Genomic DNA, 27047 nt, shown 5'->3' on the forward strand with positions numbered 1-27047 from the left:
TTCTGCAACATAACCATGAAAAGTTCTCTCAAGAGAATCCTGTTTTTGGCTTCCTCGGGTTTTGATTCTTTATTAAATTGTTTTGTTTGCATATGCTCTGTAGAAAACATTTTTGCTTATTTGGTGAAATTAAACATGTAATTACTGGTAAGATCTGATTGGTGGTTATCACTTTGGGTTGTTTATTTTGGTTTGGGATATTCGAAAGTTTTGGTCTGATGAAATTTGGAGTTATTTTGTGTTTTTGAAAATATTTGTTTCAACTCTAAAAGTTGCCAACGGATGAGAATTATTTTGAAAGAAAATGCATGTTAACTCTATAGATTGATTAGTTACACAATTGAAAGGGCACAACCTTTTAAGAGAGGACACTACATTTTTTTTTTTTTTTAAGTATTATTGTTAAGGGCATTTTAGTACTTTAACTTTTAAGTTTAGGAGTTCATGCTTTTAATATAATATAGATAGATAGATATATCGGAGCCGAGTTTATTAAAAAAATATTAATATTATTAAATCAATGTGAATTGTCTTCGTATGATGACTTGTAAACCCTTTGATTCTTTTAGCTATTATCAGTAAATAGTAATGCTCATCAACTCTTGTTCACAAGTATTAGGATTCGTTTGAAATTCTATATTTTTTTTTTTATATATATATATATATATAGTTCAATGGGATAGGTGATATTTTATCCAGATCTTCTTCCGTCACGTTGGGCCTAATTATTTCTTTTTCTTCTTAGTCTTCTTCTTCTTTTAGCCCCAATTCCTTTTTTTTTTCCTTTTTTTCTATGAATACACAAAAAATTGAGTTAACTTGATTCTAAACTACCATAACAACCATTTAAACCAGAAATGAAAGAACGAACAAGCCAATTTTCAATAAATCTAGACAAATTAATATATTTGAAAAGAAGTAAATAAACACTCTACATATTCCATTACAAAATGAAGATTGAAATTCAACAACCAATCAGGCTAACATCTAAAAAATTTCATTGTGCTTGTTTCGTCATTCAAACTCTTAAGCAAGTACAGAAAATGGGAAGCAAGTACAGAATATTTTTAAGACTTGAAAAGTTAAGTTCACCATTGCAATGACTGAAGAAATGTTTTTAATAAGTTCACCATCTCTAATATTAAAAAATAATTCAACCCCAAGTTAATAGAATGAGTTATGCTTACAATAATAGAAAGAAACAGAGAAAAGTAAACCTGAAAAAATTTAGACACAGTTAAACGCTAATCATCTTTAAATTATAGTAATTATTTTGAAGAAAGTATCTCATTTAAATAATAAATCATAAAAATAGTTTTAGAGACACCTGACTTGTAAAGCCTTATATACGAATCGAGGGATGACATAAAAAGAAAGCACCATATGTACATGATCCTTTGATTTGAGGACCCTTGAGATTAGTTAGATAAGAGTGCTTCCCATGAAATAAATAATTGTTCAAATATAATTGAAAGCAAAAGATTTTCCATAACTGTATTTACATTTTCCATCTTTGCTATGTAAATATGTCAACCAAGCCCTCCTAATAAGAATTAAATTTGGACTACATCAAGCGTGAGGCTATATAATGATCCTTGCCTAACTAAAGTATTTGATTTGAATGTGTTGGACCTAAATTGATTTGAGAACTTTGGGATAAGTTTATTTTGTTAAGTGGGTTGGGTTTAATGGTGGGTCAAATTTAATTGTGATCAAAATTAAATTGGGAGAAAATAATATGCACGTAGGCGCCATGCAGAATAATAAAAGTTGGGACAAGAAGAATTAATGGTTCAAGGGTAAATATGTGTTCACAGTTGGATGGTAAGGGCACCTTTTTCCGAAAATACTATTAACCCCAACCACCCTTCCCCCGTTTCTATATTCTTTCACATAAATTCCCACTCACTTATCTCAATTAACCCACCTAATCAATCACTCCAGAAATTATTTTCAAACTCCTTAATTATACACCAACAAACTGTTGGCTGCAACACTCTCATTTAAGATTAAACAAATCTCTAAGTTAACAGAATGAATTACACTTGCACCGTTAGTAACGTACTTTCACCGTATCAAATTGTTTGTCGTGTTTCTTTTTTATATATCCCTTGAAAAAAATATTAATTAGGAGAAGCTTTTTAAAGTACTATTTTACTCTTATTTATGTCTTAAGATATACTCTCGCTGTCCCATATTATTTGTCTACTTTCCGCTTTAAATGCCCTTAAGAAATCATAAATAAGAAGGGTATTTTTACTAATGTACCCTTTAATTCTTTTTAATACACTCTATTTATGTTCCTTATCCATCAATACAAAGTATGCCTCAAACTAATAAACTCAAGTTAATGAAGTATCCAGATCATTCATGCAAAAGTAAGTTCACATTGATGGAGTAGCGTAGAGCATATGAATAGACGCCATCGTACTTGAAGCTTTCATTGCACTTATAATCTTTTCCTCCAAAATCTTTCCAAACTGATAAATTAGGCAATTAATGCACTCTGTTGACAAAACGTGTACATGAAAAAGATGAATAATGTAGGTTTTTTTTTTTTTTGGGTACTTTACGATGTTTAATACTGTTTAGACTTTCAAAAAGTAGTTGTTTTAAGGGCAAAATGAGAAAATTTTAATTAATTCTATCTTGGTTTTGTAAATTGACAAGTAATTTCAGACATATATTTTTAGTGATGTGGACAAGTAATATGAGATAGATAGAGTAATTTTCTTTCATTGAATGTTTACTGTATTTATGTGTCATTTCCATCAATGACACCATAATTGAGGTGTTTGTAGTCTTCAAAAACAATTACTACTAAGGATAAAATGAAAAAAAAGTAATTAATTTTATCTTAAACTTCTAAAATAACAAGTAATTTGAGAAAACTATTTTAAAGATTAGGACAACTAATTCGAGACGAAAAGAGTATAAGATAAACAATTACAAAAAGCAAGCAAGTAATTTAAATGCTATAATCATGTCCTGACAAACTCAGTTATAAGGGAATTTGGAAATACATATGTAAAGGTATAAGCCTCTTGCTTACTTGGATAATCATGTCGATGATGCACTGTTCTGATGAGAACTTTAAGCATACAACATTGCATTATTTTTCCAAGTGGTAGTTAGGGTGTTTGTCTCCGGACGTTTTGTATAAGGCTCTCTTGCGTGAAAAGCAAAACGATGCAACTCTTCGGCAGAGCAAAGCAAGGCTCTCTTGCGTGAGCGTAGGGATATTTAATTCTATATTATAAATTAAATAGAATAGTTAGGTAATAGGAAGGGCATTTTAGTAATTTAATTTTTAAGTTTTAGAGTTCATGCTTTTAATATAACTAGTTTTTTCTGCACGTGCTTTGCACGTGTATATTAAATCATGTGGTATACAACTTTGTAATACCAATGTTTTCAAAAAAAAAAAAAAGAGTAACAAATAATACTGAAATATAATAATATAAGTTTTTGTGAATGATCAGTACAGTTTTTGAATTATTGCAACTTCTCGCAAAGTTGCTAATGAAGTGAAGATATTTCTACTACCATTCTTCTCTTGAATAAATATTCGGAAAAAACTATTCGTATAACAAATAATTCTTTTCTCGAATAATAAATTACAGCAATTAATTCAAGCACACGATTGATTCTAGTACTTCTTCAATAAAATCGATCATGATGAATGTATAGTCCACCATATACAATGATATAAAAACAAGAAATTAAAGTTTGGACTAAATTATCATTGAGTTGCGATAAAAAAAAAAATACTCCATAAAGGAGTTCCTTTAATATGAATAAAATTTACAAACATAGCCATTGCACACCTTTATCCACGGAAATACTTAAATCAATACCAAACACAAATTAGGGCAATAACCAGTGTTCAGTCTATATTCCTCTTTAACCACAGTAAGTGTTAGGCGCATAGTGTAGGACCATCTAAGCTCGGTATTTTTTAGTGATATTTGGTTCGTTTAGCCGAGCCATTACACACCTTTGTGGAGTATTTTGTACTTAAATCAATATACCAGCGAGAGTAGCCGAGTTGGTTGAGTAGGTGATCTCCTAATGAGAAATCTCAGGTTCGAAATCCCCTGCATGCTTTCTCGATCGAGCTCGTCAACGGGCCTTGCTTAGTGTGGTTTACCTCTCTTGTGTGGTTTATAGAGTCAATACACTGGAGCGCAATTGCGGATTCCCTTGTAAAAAACAGTACTAAAAAAACCGGGATTTTCGACCACACAAGGTCGAAAATGCCTTTATTTCGACCACACGCGTAGGTCGCTAGCAGGTAGGTCGAAATTTTTTTTCGACCACGTGTAGTCGCAATCACATTCTACCGAAATTAAGGGAAAAAATTGATTTCGACCACATGTGGTCGAAAACATTATTTACATTTAAATATAAAAAAAAATCACAATTTCGACCACATGTGGTCGAAATTGTAAATTGGGCCCAGATTTTCGACTACATGTGGTCGAAATCTAGCAACCATAGTGCTAAATTTCGACCACATGTGGTCGAAATTGTATTTTTCTGGGTACAATTTCGACCACATGTGGTCGAAATTGTGAAATATCTGGGCTGATTTTCGACCTATTTTTTCCAGCATTGGCCTGTTTTTGGCATCCCACCTGCCAATTTTCAAATAACCAAATTCATCAACCAAAACAGTCATCCAATTCATCAACAATGCAACACAACAACCATAAACAATGTTCAAACACTTGAACACTTAAACATTGTCCTTTCAAACACTTAAACATCATAAACTACGTTCAAACACTTAAACATCTTAAAATTAAAAGTACTTCTAGTTCAAATTAAAACTACATTCAAACCCTTAAACATAATATACATATCCATTTAACATAGCAGAATTAGAATCCAAAAGCACATTAATCAAAAAGGTCAATGTTCGGTGTTAGAGACATTATTCGTATCCTCCCCACTAGACTCATCGACAAGAGCATGATTTATGTCAGCTTGTGACAAACGTCGTCTACCTTGGGAAGGTCGAGGTTGGATAGGAGGCTGTAGGTGCATCCCCAGGACACGGGGGAATCGGAAACGGCCGCGAATTAAGTAAGCTATTAATCTGGGCTTGCATACCCAACATCCTGGCCTCCGAGGAATTAAGTGTTCTTATTAGCAGGTCAACTTGATGCTTCATAGCTTCATACTCCTTAAGATCAACTGTCCCATCATCAGTAACACCTATGGCTTCAAGGGCCGACGGGTATCGACGAAGGCTCGATTAGGCATCCCATAAAATGTCCCATGCCTTGTTGGGGGAGCAACCTTCTCAATCCATTGTTGCTGTTTTAACTCGTCGGTCATCTGCGTGCTACTTGGCTGAGTGGCTCGAAACTCCCCAAAGTGTTATTGAAATTCGTTCTGAAATTGAAGGATACAATGTTAATAGTCTAATTTAGTACAAAAAATATATTATTATTGTTAACTAACTACTTACCCAAGTTTGCTCAGCCCTTGGCTCAACCCATCGGTCTGTACCATCGGCGTTCTTCTCCTTCCTCGTGTGAGTAATCTTGAAGATCTCATCTTGAGGTACCGCCTGACCCCTCTGAAGCTCCTACAAACAAATAAAAATTAACAATTAAAAAACTCCGCAAAAACTTTCCAAAAAACAGTCCCAACAAAAAGTTCGCAAAAAAACATTCCAAAAAAACTGTAAAAAAAAAACAGTCCAAAAAAAAAAAAGATTAAGTATTGCAATTAAATTATGAAACAAAGATTAAATGTTAATGGTAAATACTAACGCACAAAACACCAAAATGACATTGGCATTGAACTACTGAAGTTGTTAGTAAATCTGCAAAACATAAAATACCAACCAAATACCCAAACAATATAAGACACTTATAAATCTTACATTCAATTAAGATTCAAATACTTATAAGTCTTACAATCAATTAAATAAAACTACAGATATTAAATAGTTCTAAAATGAAATACAAGCTAATTTTCATCATTTTCTTCCTCGTTTGACCATTCTTCCTCATCGCTTGTTTTAATTTCATCATTTTCTTCTACTTCATCAATAACTTGTACTACATCCACTTCTTCTAATATATGTTCTGGATGCTCCAGTTCAGTTTCTAATTCTGAGTCGACTACTTGGTTAACATGTGATATGTCATCGATCTGAAAGGCAGCGGGAAAATCATTCTCAACTTCCACACGACCAACCGGCTTGGTTTTAATAACCACCCACCAATCAGACTTATCTGGTCTTAATGGATAAGGGGCATAGTACACCTGCTTAACATTGTGTGCAATGATGAAAGGATCGTAACATGCATACCTCCGCTTGTGCTTTACTTCAATTATATTGCACTCCTCCAGTACCCTCGTACCTTTTTTTGGGGTTGGATCAAACCAGTTACATAGGAAAAGAACAATCTTTTTAAGAGGCCAACCAGAATAATCTAACTCTAAGATCTCTTCAATTACACCAAAATAATCAACACCATCAGCACCTTTAACCCACACACCACTGTTATTAGTTTTCATATGGTTAGCACACTCTCAGGTATTAAATTTGAAACCATTAACAACATATTTGTCCATACAATGGACGCTAGTGGGTCCTCAAGATAAGTCCCTCAAAAATTGTTCATGAAAACCACACGGATTCTTGTAAACCTATTAAAAGTTAAGTATTAGAAAGTTAGAAATATTAGAACTTAAAACTTAGTAATGTTGCTTCATTGGGTTAGAAAATTATATATAAAACTTACATAATTGTTAAACCAAGTCCCAAATTGGTCGGACACTATTTCTTGGCCATGTATCTCCACAAAGAGACTGTTTAACAAAATGGAATTTAGGTTAGCCCCTATTCTCAATTTAAATGATGAATTTTTGCAATTTTTGATAAACTTACTCATAATAAGGTTGAACTTCTGGGCAATTTAACAAGATATCTGTCGAAGTTGATTTATACTCCATTTGATTCAATGGTCTCTCACGTTTTTTGGACCCATCACTTGGTCGATTGAAGATCGATATCGGCTTCAACAAAGAGTTATTCACACCTCCATCAGAGTGTCGATTAGGCCTGTTTCTCAAACAAGGCACATCGTTGTCACACCCCATTTTAACCGGAGTCAAAATTAAGGAGTATGACGTATTGGTGATTCCTATTTATTTTTTATTTTAAGGAGTCGCCACCTAATTAGTTTAATGGTGAATTAGGACACCTAGAGGTTAACTAAGGCAAAGTTAAAAACTAAACCTCAATTAATAGTCTGCTTAACCAATGTGATTCTAGGTAAGGGCTCTATATTATCCTAAAGGGAAGGGGTTAGGCATCCTTTAGAATCCGTTAACTTACGGTTATCCGACCAAACTTAGGTTAATTAATTAAAATGTAAATATAATGTTAAATTTTAAAACGGTTCGAAAATGTTTGCTAAAGTTTTAAAAGGAAAATAATATTAGTGAAAAATAAGATTTACAAAAAATTTAATATAAAAGAAAACTGGAAATGCCATTTTAGAATAGGACTTATAAATATCGCTAAGACTTTAAATGAAGTAATAATGATATTATTTGAAATAATACTTGTAGAAAACATAATAGCGTGCGTAAAAGAAGATTCTGAAAAATTAAATGAGACTTGAAAATATGAAAAGATAATATTTACTAAGATTTATAGAAAATGTGATAAATTTGCATGAGATAAGACTTACAAGCATTGTGAAGATAAAAATGCCCTTTAAAGAAGACTTATAAATATGGTTAAACTTTTAAAAATGCTGTTTAACATAAGATTCGTATAAAATATGACAATTCGCCAATTAATAATAGCTGTTGAGAAGAGATTTGATAATTTTGAATTTTGAATAAATCATATTATTTGATTATAACAATGTAAAAAAAATAGAATTTCAAAGGAAGTGGGTTTTCTTCATCATTTCTTATTAACTATGATAATTATGCTTAGCTAAAATATGCATGATTGATTCAAATTTGAAAGGTTATCTATAAAAGTATACTAATAATTGCGTACTAGTGACACTTTGAAACGTTTATGATAAAAATGTGATTCCCTTTACTTAAAATATATAATCATGTCATTTTGCAAATTTTATTATTTCAAATAAGATAAAAGCATGAGAAGAAAGGCATAACTTATGGGATTAACTGTTAATCTTCCTTAAACTAAACTACCCACTATTAAAACTAAACCTATTAATTCATTAGGACTTATCTAAATTAAGAAAACAAAACAAAGTAAAGGGTTAGTTGCATAATACAAATTAATATGCACAAAATAAAATAAAAGAGGTAAATAACTATCTAATGGGCCAGCCCAGTTTTTTTCTGGGAACTGCCCGCTATTGGGCCTTAGCCCAAAATTTCCATCTTTCCTTTCTTCGGGGTTTTTTTGCTGCGGATTGGGCTGATCAGGGAGCTGACTCGAGAGCTGAGTTATGTTGGGCTTTTAGCCCAACCAAATGCGGAGGAAAACGAGTCCCTCGGACTCGTATACGATGATTATGCATAAAACGAAAGAAAAGGATTAGTGTATAATCAATACATAAGGCCATATATAATATAAATTTCAAGCAAGTGAATCAACGTCTTGTATATATACTATGTATATTTGACTAAACACCATGTATACATAATCGCACAGATTTCAACTCGCGTTTTGAAGTATTTTTTTTAAAAAAAAGCACTAAACATCCATGATCCTCTACTGGATTTTTATTTCATTACCCGACTTTCACATGTTTAACAACCAATAATCTTAAGAAAGATGGACAGCAAAGGCACAAATTGAGCATGAGCGAATACATGTAATGACCAGGGCAATATCTTATCGATCTCTGCTTCTTTCTAAACTAATAAAGGCCTGTCCGTCGTTTGGTTATGCCTCAATGTCTTAAGGAATTTCCCCAAACTTCAACAGACAAGGGAGAGGAAAATATATACTTCAAACTAAATCGAAGCATGTAAGGTCACGCAAAGAATTTGGATCAGCATTCCTAGAAATAGTATACCTCGGTATACCTTGAATATACAAGTCCCATTATACCCGAAGGGCACCACGAGACTGTATACTTCAGGTATATCTGAGTATATCATTCTATAATTGGACATAGAGCATTTAAAAGAACAATACAAACCAGTCAAACTCAAATTCAATTATCATACTATATTCTTATCTCTCAAAGCAATGCAAAGTTTGAGGAATAAAACAGGACACTGATAAGGTTTGGTGTTTATGATCAACAGAGATGTCCAAAGGGAGATGCAATGCTGCAGACAAACAGGCAGTTTGGTAATAATGCCAAGTCAAACAGAGAGAGCTACATGATTCGAAAGGTATTTATTTTAGTATAAAAATAGGTTGATCAATTCTTTATAGAGGATGGACCAAAACTTGATCAGTATCCTTGGAAACTCAAATTAAAGCATTTTTAGACTAAAAGCAATCATAAAAATGTCGGAGCATTTTTTAAGGAAAAAAAACTAAAGAGAAACTGAATATAGGTCCTAAGGGGTAATCATAGAGTATGCATATTACATTCAACAAATAAGGAACACTTTGCCAGCTTTATCAGGTCGTTTCTACATGTTTAAAAATACTAAAATTGTGCTCTTGATGTTTTAACCTTTCTGAAAAAAGGAACATAACCTATGAGTTGTATTGCTGCCATCAGTCCATCATATAATACAGAATGGCTGGATGCACTAATCTAATCAAAACTATACATTGATTTAACACCAACTAATTATGCTTGAACAAGCATGAGTACATACAGGTCAACCACCATACCAACATCACTCATATTTTGGCTACCCGGGCATCATAGGGACATAAACTAAACAAACAAACGATAGTATCCAAACATGGTCTAAACTGAGCTAAGACACAATGAAGGCTGAACTAATGATCTGAACAGTAGTAAGTTGACACTATGTTGGCCTACAAATTCACTAACAGAGGATCAACTAATCTAACGGAGACAAACAAATGCCATCAGTTATATCATATAACATCAACCTAATCAACTCTAACGAAACAACATGTGGATCGTAACATAATCAGAACAATAATTATTATACAGTGCGTGGTCCACATAAGCAGATTAAGCCAAATAACTCCCAAGGCATTTTCAGCTAAAATCAACCATATTAACACCTAAACCATACTCAACTGAGAGCAGACAGAGCTAAGCTGCCATACATTTAAAGTAAAAATCCAGAACTAATCACGTGCTTCACCTAGTCATCTTATACTACCTGGTACCGTATGAAACTGACCAAATCATAAACGGAGCATACTCGGGACAAATCAACTAGTTTAAACCACGCAATCATCAACAACCAACAACTCAACCCCAATAATTAAACCTAAAACAGACCCATTAAGACTAATTGTAATCTACCAACTGCCACCAAATATCAAACAAACAATCCGGCGATAGAAAACTACATAATTAATTAACCAGAGCAAAACTAAAGACCGAACATAAGAGACGCATCAAGATTTACCTTTTTTGTGTGCAGCGAACTGAATGTGGGGTTTCCAATTTACCCTCGAACACTTCGAATTCTCCGGGTTAATATCCACTCGGATTCGAAGCAGCGAAAAAAAAAGAATGAAAAACATGTAATATTTTTTTTTAAAATCGATATTTGAATTGTATTGCGACTGCTAAAATTATTTTGTATGGATTTTTGGGTTTTTCTCAAAAACTCCTTCGAAAAGATTTCGTTCCTTTTATTTCGATCTGATTTTTCAGGAATCCTCAGGTTCCAGAACTCGTTTTGCAAGGCGATTTTTGGAGGGGGGGGGGTGGTTTCTCCGTCTTCGAACCCCCGTTTCTAGGGGATTTCCACGGCTAAAACAACTTATCATTGGGGAACTTCATGAATCGAGACAGCCCTAGGTTCTTGGGGTTCTAAAAACCTGTCCCTAAACGATTCAACGCGCCACCATTTATAGGATTTTGGCTCTTTTGAGTTGAAGAAAAAAGGAGAGTGGAGCGGGGGGACAAGACGAAGGTGGGGAACAGAGGGAAGTGGGAGCGGGGCGTAGGCGGCGGTGGTGGGGAACAGGGACGAGTGGGGGGAGCGGAGAAGAGGGGAGAAGAGAGAGGGAAAGAGGGAGAGAGAAGGGAGCGGGAGAGGGAGGCGGCGGGGGTGTGAAAATGAAGGAAACCCTATAGGGTTTCCTTTGTTTAATGAAAACGGGTCGGGTCAAATGAGTACTGGGTCGGGTATGGTTTAAACAATGGGCTGGTTATTTTAAAATGTTGGGCTGACTGTTTTAAAATGTTGGGCCGGGGTATATTAAATTGGGCTGGTAAATTAAAATGATGTCAGGTGAATTAAAAATGTGGACTGGTTTTGTGCATTGGTCCGAAAATAGTATGAGTTGATTGGGCTACTACATTTAAATAAAAGACCTATTTAAATAACTTGTGTTAAAATATTACTTAATATAAAATATGCAATTATTAGTGCTCAGATAAAAATGGCGTCGTAATAGCCATGCAATAGTATTTCGAAAATCCACAGTAAATAAACACTATTATTTAATTATGCAAAGATAAATGCGACGTGTTTGCGTAAGCTGGCAAAAATGCGCTGAAATGATAAAATGTGAGATATAATGATATTAATAATAAATAATAATAATAATAATAATAATCAGTATTGTAATAGGATAGTGAAACGCCGGCATTGAATAAAGGCTAATAATTATAGTAAAATATAATATATATTTTTTAATTTTCCAAAAATGTTAGAAGCATAAATAGGTATTTCGGAGGAGAGGCGGGACAAAATTGGGTGTCAACAACTTGTCCGTCTTTGCCCGGTAATGATGAAAAGAGTTGTCGGGCAAAGACGTTGACTCAGTAGCCTATTTTGTCCCGGCTAAAGGAAACTTGAGAGGATTATGACCGAACTCCGGTCTCTGAGTTGCCTACATACCTCGGGTTGTACGAGAATCAGGTCAAGTGTAGTTCTAGGACAACTTATGACACCTTACGAATTTCGATTGGCGCGAATCTTTGCAAAACATTGTCCCAGTGTCGAATTATGATGACACTGGGTTTGATAACAGAACTTGAGAATTCTTGAAAAAATTGAATTGTTGGAATGCAAGAAAATACTTGTAATTAGAGACGAGTGTTCGAGGTAGATCTTTGACCCGTGTCGGGAAGTCTGATTATCCTTCCCGACAAATTGCCCCAGTTCGCTGCCGAAGAAATAGTTCCACGAGTTGATGTGTGATGCCAACTTCAATATTGTCGAAAGCCACCAGCTAAAAACAATCGTTAGCAACAAAGAAATATATATGTAAATAAGACAGGGTTGGAGAAGTTTACACTTGTAACCCCTGTTTCTAAAGTTGAATCCACAACATACCCGCATTCGGAGGTGGGTGCCTGAACTGAAATATAAAATACCCGCATTCGGAGGTGGGTGCCTGAACTGAAATGTAAAATACCCGCATTCGGAGGTGGGTGCCTGAACTGAAATATAAAATACCCGCATTCGGAGGTGGGTGCCTTAACTGAAATATAAAATACCCACATTCGGAGGTGGGTGCCTGAACTGAAATATAAAATACCCGCATTCGGAGGTGGGCGCCTGAACTGAAATATAAAATACCCGCATTCGGAGGTGGGTGCCCGCATTCGGAGGTGGGCGCCTGAACTGAAATATAAAATACCCGCATTCGGAGGTGGGCGCCTGAACTGAAATATAAAATACCCGCATTCGGAGGTGGGCGCCTGAACTGAAATGTAAATCCACGTCCACTTCCACGATACAAAAATGTAAATCCACATCCACTTCCACGTCCGTATTTCACGGTACAAAAATGTAAATCCACATCCACTTCCACAGTGCAGAAAAATAAATCCACGTCCACTTCCACTGTGCAAAAAATATAAATCCACGTCCGCATTTCACGGTACAAAAATGTAAATCCACATCCACTTCCACAGTGCAAAAATATAAATCCACGTCCGTATTATACGGTACCAAAAATAAATCCACTTCCACTTTCGAAAAATAAATCCACATCCACTTTCCACGATGCAAGAAAAATAAATCCACCTCCACTTTGAAAATAAATCCACTTCCACGTCCACAATGTTCAATATGGATCCATATTTCTTTCCACGATATAAATCTACTTCTACTTCCACGTCCGCATCCACAATGTAAATGTAAATCCACGTCCACTTAAAAAAATAGTATTGTAGAAAGGTATCCACATTTATATCCACACCCGTGTCCCGTTTGTGAGGGAAGTTAAATCCATAATTATCCCCACAATTTAATATACGACGCAAGATTTCAATCTCGTTATCTTATTAAAATACCACATTCTAAAAGAACTTGTTAGCGACTTGAAATAAATAAATATGTACAAAGTGATGACAAAGTTGAGGAATTCAAACCAATAACAGGTGTCCAATGCCAGTATCCACTTTGAAGAAGGTTAAATCCACGATTATGTGCACTTGATCCATCGAGAAATGCCACGAGCTAAAACAACTGTTAGTGATAAGAATATGTAAATAGTTGGGTTTGAAAGAATTATGCTCACAGCCCTTGGTTGAGAAGATAAATTCGTGTCCACTGTTGCGATCAAAATTTCATAACGAGTGGAACGACGTCCACCGTTCAGCACAAGCTACCTTTGCATCCTCATTTAAGAATATTTGCATTTTGAAGAAAGCTAACTCTTTGATCATGTCCATAATTTAAATTTTAAGATGAGTCAAACATGCACCATATTCATGTTAATTAAACCTGTCTCAGCAAAGAAAAATTGTGAGTTTAAAAGAAAATTGATTGACTTGTGCATGCCGGGGAACTTGGTGATGTGGCGTGATTTTACGCCACAATCGATGCTTTTTAACTATAAGTTTTACTTGTTTTTAAGCAAGTCTATGTCATTTTACGTAGTTTTTGTCATGTTTCAGGTAATACGAGGTCCCTAGAGCCTAAGTGTGGAAAACAAGCAAAAAAGTTGCAAAACTGGAATTTACTGGAGGTTCTGGAAAATATCGTGGAAAAATACTCTGCGCGATCGCGCAGAGTACCCACGCGATCGCGCCCACGCGGGAAATGTACTCCACGCGATCGCGCTGAAATTTAACGCGATCGCGCCTACGCGCGTTGTTAATTCCACGCGATCGCACAGTATCGACACGCGATCGCGATTAAGGGAGCAGTGGAAGCTGACGTCATCCACGCGATCGCGCAGACACATGACGCGATCGCGATGAAGGATTTTCGGCAATTTCGACCAGAACTCGGATTTTGACGATTTCTTCCATTCCAGTACATATAAATAGAAAATTAGGGCAAAACATGAGACATCTTTGGAACAACACACAAGTTCTTGGAGGCTAGGGTTCATCACCAACACCTTGGAAGAGAAGATTTGGAGACACCAATGAGAAATTCTTTACCCATTTCTTCTACTCTTGCTATGTATTGAATATTTATGTGTGTAGTATTTCATTTCAATACTTGAATTTCGTTTATGGAAATATTCTTGATTAAAGTTTGGATTGAATCTCTTGTTTTGCTTATGTGTTGAATGATTTTATTCCTAATGAAGTGAGTTATTGTTTCTTTAATTAATCTCATTTTGAATGATTCTTAAGGGAGTAGCTAACCCTAAGACTTGCCCATTTATTTCGGTTTAAACTTGGAAGAGGCAAACTCGGGATTGAGAAAGATTAATTAACAAGAATTTGGGGCGTTAACCCTCATCTAATGGAAATCGACCTAGGAATAGGCGACACCACTTGTAGCCATATTCGGGTGTTCTTAATGCTCCTAATTGCTTTAGGGATATTCAATTAGGTAGTCTAGTTAGTCTTCGGAAGAAGCTAATTTAGAGTCATTATCCGAGGCAAAGTAATATAAACTCACCATTATTTGTAAATCATGAAGTACATTGGATCGTTACTTGAGCGTAGTTTCCCTTGTATCCATGCTTGTGGCCATTGATCATTTTACTTGCTTTCTAGGTTAGTTTACATTTTTGCATTAGTTATAATTCTCTCAAACAAAACCAAAACATTATCTATCGTTTGGCTTTAGCGTAGTTGGTGAAAATTCCTACTTTTCCTAATCGCCTACATATTGTTCTCTGTGGGATTCGACCCCGACTCATAGTTGGGTAAATTATATTTGCATACGACCGTGACCATTCCAATTAATAGGGTGGATTTGGACGTTATCACTTGGCCCTTGAGTTGATCCCTGTTTCGGTTGCGTCCTCATTCTTCGATGTCTCACCACATATTTTGCTTTGCCGGGGAGTTTCAGTTAAAAAAGTGTATTTTGAAAATAAAAGCAATGAGATTTGATGACTTCGAAAGGAAATACTTAGTGGCTCTAATCGGTAAAATGATTATGAAGACTCGATTTTTGAATTTATCCGCATTTTAGAAATATATGGATGGACTTTTATTTAAAATTGTTAAACATTTAAGACCACTTTTATGCTACTTCTAAAAATTTGTCCCAGTTTCCAGTCTTGAAGCCACTTGGTTCTAAACGATTGAAAAGTGAGAACTTATAATTAAAGTTTTTGAAATTGATTTGACCGATTTCAAAATTTTGTCCCAGTTTGAAGATACTAAGACACATGAATTTAAAAAGTGGGAAGACCGAAATCTTATATAAAAAATCCTTATGTATCTTATAGGAATTAAAATGGTTTGGACAAACCGAAGATATTGAAAATTTTAAAATAGAAGGGCCGAACCCGCCTCGGGTTGCCTACGTATCCCCAAAGGAATCAGGCCAGACGTAGTTCGTGATAAAAATAAAGACTTTTGAGTTTGTTTTTTTTTTGATAAAAAGGGGGGCCGAGCCCTATGTGGGTTGCCTACGTATCCAAAAGGAAATCAGGCCACACGTAGTTTCACCCATACAACAAAAACACTGGAATATTTTAAAAAAGTGGCCGAACCCGATGTGGGCTGCCTACGTATCCAACAGGAAGTCAGGCCAAACGTAGTTCCAACCACAAACAAAGATACTGAAATGATTTGAAAAGAGTGGCCGAACCCGATGTGGGCTGCCTACGTATCCAACAGGAAGTCAGGCCAAACGTAGTTCGTTGTAAACAAATGGCAAAGTCTTAATTTAAAAAGGTCGTAACAAAACATAGAGGCAACATGACAAAAGGGAACTAAACGTTCTAGTTGATGCCTTCGGCCTACTACAAAAAGGAAATTTAAACTTAAATTACTGAAACTCCCGGCGGACCGAGGCTAAGATAAAAGTCCAATTCTGCAACTCAGGTCTTGGCTCAACAGCCTATAAAGTCAATATTTCAGCAAAGTCTTTGATTATCACACCATGATCATCTTCATCTTCCACGAACAGGTTCTTGATTCCCTCCACGATATCATCATAGGCAACCTCAATAATCAGATCTGAAGGTTTTGAGAAAGTTTGATCAATGGTAGGAATAGGTTTTGGCAATGGAACCTCCTTCCTTTTATTCTTTCGTGCTTTCTTCACTTTTTCCTCAGTTGGCTCATATCCCAAACCGAATGTAAACTGTTGCGTAGGGAGAACGACTGGCTCAACCCGCCCATTTAATGTCTTCCCTAGCCCAAATCCAGGTTGGTACCCATTTTTCAGCATTTCCTTTGCAACCATAATTGCGGCGCATGACCTTTTAAATTCTTGAGTCTGACACACTTCACCCACTTTAGTGACATTCACAACCTCCCAAGCATGGTAAGTTGCTCCATCGAACCCTCCTTCTGCCTCGATGAATGGGATGGATTGCTCTCGATAGAAAGACGTGTCCCCTTCTCCATGTATACATATTTGTTGCTGATCCCACTCGAATTTGGCAGTTTGGTGCAAAGTAGATGGTACAGCTCCAGCCAGATGGATCCATGGTCTTCCTAACAGCATGTTGTATGTCGTGGAAATATCAAGTACTTGAAAATCCATAATGAACTCAGCAGGACCGATCAATACTTTCAACTCTATTTCTCCAATAGGGCGCCTTTGAGCCCCATCAAATGATTGAATATTCACATCACTTGTCTTGAGCTCGCTAACATTATATCCGATCTTCTTCAGACTTGTTAATGGACAGATGTTAAGTCCAGAACCCCCATCAATCAACACTTTAGCCACAAACATGTTACGACACTTGACAGTTATATAGAGCGCTTTGTTATGCATGCATCCTTCTGGCGGCAGTTCTTCATTATCGAAACTGATTCGATGACTGTCAAGCACGCGCTCGATCATCCCAGCTAACGCCTCACTAGTTGTTTCACTTGGAACATATGCTTCATTCAAAATCTTCAAGAGTGCATTTCTGTGCACATCCGAACTCAAAAGCAAAGAGAGAATAGGAATTTGGGCATTGGTCTTTTTCAACTGATCCACAACTGAGTACTCACTAGCCTTAATCTTCCTAAAAAATTCTTCTGCTTCTGCTTCTGTCACGACCCTTTTGGGAGGTACATTGGTTTCCTTAGCTTGCCCCAATCTAGCTAGCTCTTCTAGAGTATAGCATCTTCCAGACCTTGTCATTCCTGATGTCTTAATCTTGTCAGTAATCGTTTCCTTTCCTCGACACTCCATCACAGCTTGTTGATAATTCCACGGTACGGCTTTGGTATCGAGCACTGGTAACTGATTTGGTGCTTGAACTACTTCCACAGGTGTTGATGAAGCTCCTAATATCTCGACAGGTACACAACCCCTTATCACTACAGCCGGAGAAGCAACGGCTACAAAACCATGATCTTCCACGCTATCCACAGGCACTATGAATTCGGCTGGATCGTCATCATTCTCATCTATTCCAATCATATTTATCGTGGCCCCATCATGGGTCGGGAGTGGATTGTTAACCACATTTGGTGCCGGTTGTTTGACCATGATCTGTTTTGCTTCAATAAGATCTTCAACCTTATGTTTCAATACGTAACAACGATCAGTGGAGTGGCATTTTACCCCCGAATGATATGCACATGTTTTAGTGGGATCAAAACCTCTAGGTAGTGGATCCGGAATTCTACCTTCCACAGGATATACTAAGCCTGAAGCTTGCAGTCTTTCAAAAACAACGCTCAATGGTTCTCCCAATGGTGTAAAATTGCGAAACGGTTTATTTGGGCGCGGTGCGGATGCATTGTTTGGATGATGAGATTGTGATGGTGGAGCTGGGTATGTTGGTGGTCGTGGAGCTCGATATGCTGGTTGTGTGTTGTAAACGGGGTAGAAAATTTGTGGTGATTGAGGTTGGTAAGATGACAAAGCTTGGTTGTATGGATGTGGAGAATATTGGAAATATTGTGAGTGGTGAGAGTTAGACTGATATCGCGGGGGTTGTTGATGGTGGTATGATGTGTTTCCCAAAGCCATTACCGATGCTGCTTCTTTTTCTATTTTCTTTCCGTTTTCGAGAGTACCAGTTTGTATGGCCCTACTAGTAGACTGTAAAGCCGCAAGACTTGTTATTCTCCCTGTCTTAATGCCATCTTCGATCATGTCCCCGGCTTTGATCACCTCTGCAAAAGTTTTTCCGCCCATTGTCACCAAACGTTCATAGTATTCCGGTTCTAGTGCTTGAATGAAGAAAGTAACCATTTCTGTTTCCTCCATGGGTGGGTGTACTCTAGATGCTTCTTCCCTCCACCGTATAGCATATTCTCGAAATGATTCGATTGACTTCTTGTTTAACTTTGTAATTGAGATTCTGTCAGGAGCAATCTCAACATGAAACTTGTAATGATCCACAAAAGCATTTGCCAAGTCATCCCAAGTACGCCATTTGGTTGTATCTTGCTTAGAATACCACTCCAAGGCTTTTCCACTCAAACTCTGATTGAATAGTTTGACTCTTATCCCTTCATTCTTCCCCACACCAATCAACTTTTCACAATAGACCTTCAAATGGAAGAAAGGGTTCCCCGACCCATCAAACTTCTCAAATTTTGGAATCTTGTAACCTGGTGGCAATTCTACCTCAGGAAATGCACATAATTCTTCATATCTCACGCTTTGGTTACTACCAAGTCCACGCAAACTTCTCATGGCATCCTCCAAACTTTTGAGCTTTCTATTTATCATTTCATCATTAACTGACCGTGCCTCATTTTCAACTTCGACATAATGATCAACATCTGTGCGACATTGTCCCTGGATTTGTGTCATGGGTGGAGCTGTGGTATAAGTATATACTGGCGGAACTTGATGCGTATTGGTAACATCATGTGCCGGCGGTATGAACTGAGCTTTTGCAGAGGTGGCTGTAAATAAAAGGGGAGCATTTTGAGTGAGGGGTTCGGAACGAACCGGCTGAGAGGTGGTAAAATAATTTGCTTGGTTAAATTCGTCCAAATTTGGGAATGGAGGTGGCATAGGCAAAGTCTGACGAAACCCATGAGATGGAGTCATATGTGGTGGCGTTTGAGAAAATGACCGGTTGTGAAGTACCATGTGACTTAATTCAGCAACTCGTCGCTCCAAACGAGCAATGATCTCCAAATGTGTTTCTGGTTGATTAGAAGATGTGGGATCACTCGTGATCGGTAAACTAAGAGATGGCTCAGATGAAGTGGTTACATTGATCAAACTTTGCTCCATTTTAGAACGAGTCTTTTTAGTTAACCAGGTGATTAGTGATGAGTCAGAGTCTGATTTCTTGGCTCTAGACCGTGTGAAATATGGATGCTCCGCCAGTTCCCCTTTAGCACAAGTCAACCTTTTTTATTTTGAAAATAAGTTTAAAAGAAAAAAGATAAAACAATAAAAGAAAAAGAAAATGAGTCAGTATACGGTAAGGACATATTATTGCATATAAACACATTATTGCACATAATACATCGCGTTCTATAATGCAAGGGACCTCTTTATGCCAGAGGTAGGCCTAACGAATATTTGAAGGACAAACATGTTTTTTATGTGTCATTCCATAACTCTTTCTAAAACTAATTTACAAGAATAATAAAAATTTATTACATGCCAGTCAATAATACAATTCAAAGTTAATCTAAGATATCTAATACTTCAACTCCACTAATTTCCTTTGGCTGTCTTCAAACCTCCGGCATTAATTTTGGATGCTCCACAACAACCTACAACAAAGGTTAGTTTCCTTGAAATATTTATCTATAGAGTATTAGGTCCACATAATCCACATATTTGTCCTTCAAATAATGCACATAAATAGTGAATAGTGTCACTTAGAGTCATAGACTCATTTGGACATTTGGTAAGGTTGACTAATGAAACTTAATACTCCAAGGGTATTAAGCCTCCTAGGTTGAAAATGATGCATGTCTTTACAAGGTTTTGGTTTTCGCTCTACCTAGGTAGACTAAGAATGATTTTCCTATGACACAAGGCTCCCCCAAGCGGACAACTTGGAAGTGGAAAGTCCGTGGCCGTCGACTGCACCGCCGATCGACTAAATCCACAAGACCAATCCAACTAAATGGGTAATTTAGTAGTGCACGGGCGCAAACTGCGAAGCCGCTTTAAGTGTGTGAATATGTGTGAGTTTTCCAGGAGTGGTAGAAATATGGGCGGAATGCCAATTTAAGGAAAGCAATAACATACATATTACATAGAAATGCATATAAGGAATAAAACAATAATAAAACATTTAAAAGCATATAAAGCAAAAATACATGCAAAATAAAGCAAAACAAACAAACATCCAACAAATTATTTATTAACCTAAGTTGTTATGGTTAAGAACCTAAGATCCCCAGCGGAGTCGCCAAGCTGTCACACCCCATTTTAACCGGAGTCAAAATTAAGGAGTATGACGTATTGGTGATTCCTATTTATTTTTTATTTTAAGGAGTCGCCACCTAATTAGTTTAATAGTGAATTAGGACACCTAGAGGTTAACTAAGGCAAAGTTAAAAACTAAACCTCAATTAATAGTCTGCTTAACCAATGTGATTCTAGGTAAGGGCTCTATATTATCCTAAAGGGAGGGGTTAGGCATCCTTTAGAATCCGTTAACTTACGGTTATCCGACCAAACTTAGGTTAATTAATTAAAATGTAAATATAATGTTTAAATTTTAAAACGGTTCGCAAATGTTTGCTAAAGTTTTAAAAGGAAAATAATATTAGTGAAAAATAAGATTTACAAAAATTTTAATATAAAAGAAAACTGGAAATGCCATTTTAGAATAGGACTTATAAATATCGCTAAGACTTTAAATGAAGTAATAATGATATTATTTGAAATAATACTTGTAGAAAACATAATAGCGTGCGTAAAAGAAGATTCTGAAAAATTAAATGAGACTTGAAAATATGAAAAGATAATATTTACTAAGATTTATAGAAAATGTGATAAATTTGCATGAGATAAGACTTACAAGCATTGTTAAGATAAAAATGCCCTTTAAAGAAGACTTATAAATATGGTTAAACTTTTAAAAATGCTGTTTAACATAAGATTCGTATAAAATATGACAATTCGCCAATTAATAATAGCTGTTGAGAAGAGATTTGATAATTTTGAATTTTGAATAAATCATATTATTTGATTATAACAATGTAAAAAAAATAGAATTTCAAAGGAAGTGGGTTTTCTTCATCATTTCTTATTGACTATGATAATTATGCTTAGCTAAAATATGCATGATTGATTCAAATTTGAAAGGTTATCTATAAAAGTATACTAATAATTGCGTACTAGTGACGCTTTGAAACGCTTATGATAAAAATGTGATTCCCTTTACTTAAAATATATAATCATGTCATTTTGCAAATTTTATTATTTCAAATAAGATAAAAGCATGAGAAGAAAGGCATAACTTATGGGATTAACTGTTAATCTTCCTTCAACTAAACTACCCACTATTAAAACTAAACCTATTAATTCATTAGGACTTATCTAAATTAAGAAAACAAAACAAAGTAAAGGGTTAGTTGCATAATACAAATTAATATGCACAAAATAAAATAAAAGAGGTAAATAACTATCTAATGGGCCAGCCCAGTTTTTTTCTGGGAACTGTCCGCTATTGGGCCTTGGCCCAAAATTTCCATCTTTCCTTTCTTCGGGGTTTTTTTGCTGCGGATTGGGCTGATCAGGGAGCTGACTCGAGAGCTGAGTTATGTTGGGCTTTTAGCCCAACCAAATGCGGAGGAAAACGAGTCCCTCGGACTCGTATACGATGATTATGCATAAAACGAAAGAAAAGGATTAGTGTATAATCAATACATAAGGCCATATATAATATAAATTTCAAGCAAGTGAATCAACGTCTTGTATATATACTATGTATATTTGACTAAACACCATGTATACATAATCGCACAGATTTCAGCTCGCGTTTTGAAGTATTTTTTTTTAAAAAAGCACTAAACATCCATGATCCTCTACTGGAATTTTATTTCATTACCCGACTTTCACATGTTTAACAACCAATAATCTTAAGAAAGATGGACAGCAAAGGCACAAATTGAGCATGAGCGAATACATGTAATGACCAGGGCAATATCTTATCGATCTCTGCTTCTTTCTAAACTAATAAAGGCCTGTCCGTCGTTTGGTTATGCCTCAATGTCTTAAGGAATTTCCCCAAACTTCAACAGACAAGGGAGAGGAAAATATATACTTCAAACTAAATCGAAGCATGTAAGGTCACGCAAAGAATTTGGATCAGCATTCCTAGAAATAGTATACCTCGGTATACCTTGAATATACAAGTCCCATTATACCCGAAGGGCACCACGAGACTGTATACTTCAGGTATATCTGAGTATATCATTCTATAATTGGACATAGAGCATTTAAAAGAACAATACAAACCAGTCAAACTCAAATTCAATTATCATACTATATTCTTATCTCTCAAAGCAATGCAAAGTTTGAGGAATAAAACAGGACACTGATAAGGTTTGGTGTTTATGATCAACAGAGATGTCCAAAGGGAGATGCAATGCTGCAGACAAACAAGCAGTTTGGTAATAATGCCAAGTCAAACAGAGAGAGCTACATGATTCGAAAGGTATTTATTTTAGTATAAAAATAGGTTGATCAATTCTTTATAGAGGATGGACCAAAACTTGATCAGTATCCTTGGAAACTCAAATTAAAGCATTTTTAGACTAAAAGCAATCATAAAAATGTCGGAGCATTTTTTAAGAAAAAAAAACTAAAGAGAAACTGAATATAGGTCCTAAGGGGTAATCATAGAGTATGCATATTACATTCAGCAAATAAGGAACACTTTGCCAGCTTTATCAGGTCGTTTCTACATGTTTAAAAATACTAAAATTGTGCTCTTGATGTTTTAACCTTTCTGAAAAAAGGAACATAACCTATGAGTTGTATTGCTGCCATCAGTCCATCATATAATACAGAATGGTTGGATGCACTAATCTAATCAAAACTATACATTGATTTAACAACAACTAATTATGCTTGAACAAGCATGAGTACATACAGGTCAACCACCATACCAACATCACTCATATTTTGGCTACCCGGGCATCATAGGGACATAAACTAAACAAACAAACGATAGTATCCAAACATGGTCTAAACTGAGCTAAGACACAATGAAGGCTGAACTAATGATCTGAACAGTAGTAAGTTGACACTATGTTGGCCTACAAATTCACTAACAGAGGATCAACTAATCTAACGGAGACAAACAAATGCCATCAGTTATATCATATAACATCAACCTAATCAACTCTAACGAAACAACATGTGGATCGTAACATAATCAGAACAATAATTATTATACAGTGCGTGGTCCACATAAGCAGATTAAGCCAAATAACTCCCAAGGCATTTTCAGCTAAAATCAACCATATTAACACCTAAACCATACTCAACTGAGAGCAGACAGAGCTAAGCTGCCATACATTTAAAGTAAAAATCCAGAACTAATCACGTGCTTCACCTAGTCATCTTATACTACCTGGTACCGTATGAAACTGACCAAATCATAAACGGAGCATACTCGGGACAAATCAACCAGTTTAAACCACGCAATCATCAACAACCAACAACTCAACCCCAATAATTAAACCTAAAACAGACCCATTAAGACTAATTGTAATCTACCAACTGCCACCAAATATCAAACAAACAATCCGGCGATAGAAAACTACATAATTAATTAACCAGAGCAAAACTAAAGACCGAACATAAGAGACGCATCAAGATTTACCTTTTTTGTGTGCAGCGAACTGAATATGGGGTTTCCAATTTACCCTCGAACACTTCGAATTCTCCGGGTTAATATCCACTCGGATTCGAAGCAGCGAAAAAAAAAGAATGAAAAACATGTAATATTTTTTTTTTAAATCGATATTTGAACTGTATTGCGACTGCTAAAATTATTTTGTATGGATTTTTGGGTTTTTCTCAAAAACTCCTTCGAAAAGATTTCGTTCCTTTTTTTTTCGATCTGATTTTTCAGGAATCCTCAGGTTCCAGAACTCGTTTTGCAAGGCGATTTTTGGAGGGGGGGGTGGTTTCTCCGTCTTCGAACCCCCGTTTCTAGGGGATTTCCACGGCTAAAACAACTTATCATTGGGGAACTTCATGAATCGAGACAGCCCTAGGTTCTTGGGGTTCTAAAAACCTGTCCCTAAACGATTCAACGCGCCACCATTTATAGGATTTTGGCTCTTTTGAGTTGAAGAAAAAAGGAGAGTGGAGCGGGGGGACAAGACGAAGGTGGGGAACAGAGGGAAGTGGGAGCGGGGCGTAGGCGGCGGTGGTGGGGAACAGGGACGAGTGGGGGGAGCGGAGAAGAGGGGAGAAGAGAGAGGGAAAGAAGGAGAGAGAAGGGAGCGGGAGAGGGAGGCGGCGGGGGTGTGAAAATGAAGGAAACCCTATAGGGTTTCCTTTGTTTAATGAAAACGGGTCGGGTCAAATGAGTACTGGGTCGGGTATGGTTTAAACAATGGGCTGGTTATTTTAAAATGTTGGGCTGACTGTTTTAAAATGTTGGGCCGGGGTAAATTAAATTGGGCTGGTAAATTAAAATGATGTCAGGTGAATTAAAAATGTGGACTGGTTTTGTGCATTGGTCCGAAAATAGTATGAGTTGATTGGGCTACTACATTTAAATAAAAGACCTATTTAAATAACTACTGTTAAAATATTACTTAATATAAAATATGCAATTATTAGTGCTCAGATAAAAATGGCGTCGTAATAGCCATGCAATAGTATTTCGAAAATCCACAGTAAATAAACACTATTATTTAATTATGCAAAGATAAATGCGACGTGTTTGCGTAAGCTGGCAAAAATGCGCTGAAATGATAAAATGTGAGATATAATGATATTAATAATAAATAATAATAATAATGATAATAATCAGTATTGTAATAGGATAGTGAAACGCCGGCATTGATAAAAGGCTAATAATTATAGTAAAATATAATATATATTTTTTAATTTTCCAAAAATGTTAGAAGCATAAATAGGTATTTCGGAGGAGAGGCGGGACAAAATTGAGTGTCAACAATCGTTCCGAAAGTAGTAAGAACAGAAATGGAATGTTTCCTTGGCAAGATAAACTTCACACATTGAGCCTTCCACTTTCGATTTTTGCTTGATAGCCCTTTTTAACTTACCAATAGACCTGCATTTATATCGTGGTCTATTTTTAAAAATAGATTAGATTGGAACAAATAAAAAAAAAATTGACTCATTACCTCTCGAAGGGATACATCCACCTATATTAAACTGGGCCTCCGAGCCGGGCTTCGTATGCAAGGTGAATTGAAAGATGTTCCATCACATCAAAGAACTCCGGTGGAAGAATCTTCTCCAACTTGTTTGTGATAATAGGAATATTCTGATTCATCCGACAAAGGTTATCCTCCCTCAACGTACTGGAACACAAGTCTTTGAAGAATAAACTAATTTCTGACATAGGTTTCCAGATTCGTTCAGGCAAACCACTAAATGCAATAGGGAGTAAAGTTTCCATGAAAACGTGACAGTCATGACTTTTCATCACATGTATCCTGCCTTACTCCATATCAACACGTGATCCAAAATTTGATGCATGACCATCGGGCATCTTCAAGTTCTGGAGCTACTCACAAATCTTTCGCTTCTGCTCCATTGTGAAAGAATAGCTAGCCTTAGGCTTGAAGAACCTGTTCCGTTTAGGTTGCAACCATAATTTTTTTCGTCCACAATACTCAATCAAGGTCCATTCTAGCCTTAACGTTATCTTTTGTCTTGTCCTTCACATCCATCACTGTGTTAAACAAATTATCAAAGTAATTTTTTTCAATGTGCATGACATCAAGATTATGGCGTAGAAGATTATCCTTCCAATATGACAACTCCCAAAATATGCTCTGCTTTGTCCAGTTATGGTAAATCCCATACCCATCGAATCTGTACGGTTCTTCTTCGGTAACTTTTGGGAGGTGTTGAACCCTCTCCCAAATATTCTCACCAGACAGTATTGGAGGTGGACAATCTTGTTCAACTGTGTTATTCTTGAATGCATTTTTCATTCTCCTAAAAGGATGATCCATCGGCAAGAACCGACGGTGACAATCAAACCATGAATTTTTTTAGTCGTTTTTAAAGTGAAGGACTTAGTATTTTCCATGCAGTGAGGACATGCTAATTTTCCGGCTGTCATCCATCCAGACAACATCCCATACGTAAGAAAATCATTAATAGTCCACATTAAAGCGGCCCTCAAATTAAAATTCTGCTTACGCGAAATGTCATATGTCTCAACCCTTTCAACCCACAACTGTTTCAGCTCATCAACTAAAGGTTGCAAATACACATCAATCAAGACTTTTGGATTATGAGGGCCAGGAATAATGCAATTAAGGAACATATATGGACTAGTTGTTGACACCTAATTTGTGCTCGACGTGCTTAAAATTAACGTTTTGGGGGGCCCTGATTCGTTAAAGAGCACGAAATACATTTTTTTTTTACACTTTTTCAACAATATTTTGATGATTACCATTATTTTGAAAAATTTATCAATTTATTGTCATTTT

This window comes from Lycium barbarum, chromosome 4, assembly GCF_019175385.1.
Source record: "Lycium barbarum isolate Lr01 chromosome 4, ASM1917538v2, whole genome shotgun sequence".
Lineage (NCBI taxonomy): Eukaryota > Viridiplantae > Streptophyta > Magnoliopsida > Solanales > Solanaceae > Lycium > Lycium barbarum.